Source organism: Acanthisitta chloris, unplaced genomic scaffold, assembly GCF_000695815.1.
Source record: "Acanthisitta chloris isolate BGI_N310 unplaced genomic scaffold, ASM69581v1 scaffold931, whole genome shotgun sequence".
NCBI lineage: Eukaryota > Metazoa > Chordata > Aves > Passeriformes > Acanthisittidae > Acanthisitta > Acanthisitta chloris.
The window spans coordinates 7,745-8,013 of NW_008654126.1; positions in this window are offsets into that span (position 1 = coordinate 7,745).

The following is a 269-nucleotide window of genomic DNA, read 5'->3' on the forward strand; positions in this document are numbered from 1 at the left end:
ATCTGCTCCCCGCCCAGCTCCCTCTGCGGGGCTCCGAGCTCGCCACGCCGGCTGGGAAACTCTCCTCCTCCTCCTCCTCGCTTGCCCTGGCTCTCACCGTCCATCTTGTCAGCACCAGGCACGGGAAGGGAACGCGGGGCTGGCTGAATCTGGGGCGGCGGCTGGGAAACTCTCCTCCTCCTCCTCCTCGCTTGCCCTGGCTCTCACCGTCCATCTTGTCAGCACCAGGCACGGGAAGGGAACGCGGGGCTGGCTGAATCTGGGGCGGC